A 1,383-nucleotide genomic window follows, 5' to 3' on the forward strand; every position below is an offset into this window, starting at 1 on the left:
TTAGAACTTGGCCCCACTGGTCCCTCACCCGTGCGCTTCGGGAGTCTTTCCACCTCCACCTTGATGTCAAAGCCCTCATGATTGAACCATACTTGCACGAAGCCATTCATCTTGTCCGGAGCTTTGCATCCAAACTTCATCCTCACCAGTCCCATCCGGATGAGTGAGAGCTCGTCCACCACAATGGGCCTGCCCAACATCTTCAGTCCTTCCATCAGGCGGTCGACACGCAGGTGCTTCTTGGGGATGCCATGGAGACGGAGCCACACCTCTGGCATGGAGAGAGGCACAATGCTCTCCTGGATAGAATCACGCACCCGCACCGTAATATCATTGATAGAGAGAAACAGTTTACCACTAGATTCAGCCATGTGCAACAGATCCGCGGAGGGAAAAGTAACCGCGAAGTCATCATCACCCACTTGAGAGATCTGCCAATCCCAGTCCCCCGCAAACATGTGCTTCAGCTCCAGCTTGAGTACGCGCAGCAAGAGCCTCCCTGGCTCCACCGACAAGATAGCCCCATTGGCAGCCTGGAGATCAATGCCCTCAACCTCCTATTCTTCCTTGACGTCCAAGCAGAAAAACCGTTCACCCGGTATCGCACTTCCCATGATCTGAAGGTGGAGATGCTTGCCCCGCGTCGGGCAAAAGGCCGAGGTGTGCCCTTCCTGCTTACAGATCACGCAGAGGGGAGGAAAGGTGCAATTGGCCTGGAAATGCCCGGTCCTGCCGCACTTGAAGCATTCGCCCCCGTCTTCTTCGACTGGGATGGGCGCGTCCGTCTACCCGCACGGCGCGTCCGGCAGCACCACCGCCATCGGGACGGCCGACGCCCGTGGCTTCTTAGCCAACGGATCCCCATGGCCCCCGCCACAGAGTAGGTGCTCCTGCGGCTTGCGCTCCAGTTCGCGCCACTGTGCCCCATTCTTGCGCTTCTTCTTTCGCTCCTAGTGGCCCCACCAAGGGGGAGGAGGGCCCCAATCCCCCTCGTGCCCGTGAGATCCAGAGCCATAGCCTTGGCCATGGCTACCCTCATAGCCCTGGCCGGAACCACCACCCTGGCCTTGCTCGAAACCACCACCACCATCTTCATGCCCTGCCGCCTTGGCCCGTTAACCACGCTTCGCCTGCTCCCACAGCGCCTTCTCACACCGCCTCTCCTCGTCGGGGATCGGAGGATCCATCGGCCTCTTCTCCACTCGCCGGTCTCCCATGGCTGCCACCGCAGCAAAGGAGCGAGTGAGGGGTGGAGGAGGAAGGGGGGAGAGAGATCTGGCAAACCGCCTAAAGCGCCGCACCTCACTGGGACGAGCCAAAAACCCTAGCGAGAGAGTCGCGCATGCCCCTGCGCAGCCATATATAGCGCCGCGGCCCGGGCTC

This window comes from Triticum dicoccoides, chromosome 5A (assembly GCF_002162155.2).
Source record: "Triticum dicoccoides isolate Atlit2015 ecotype Zavitan chromosome 5A, WEW_v2.0, whole genome shotgun sequence".
NCBI classification, from domain to species: domain Eukaryota; kingdom Viridiplantae; phylum Streptophyta; class Magnoliopsida; order Poales; family Poaceae; genus Triticum; species Triticum dicoccoides.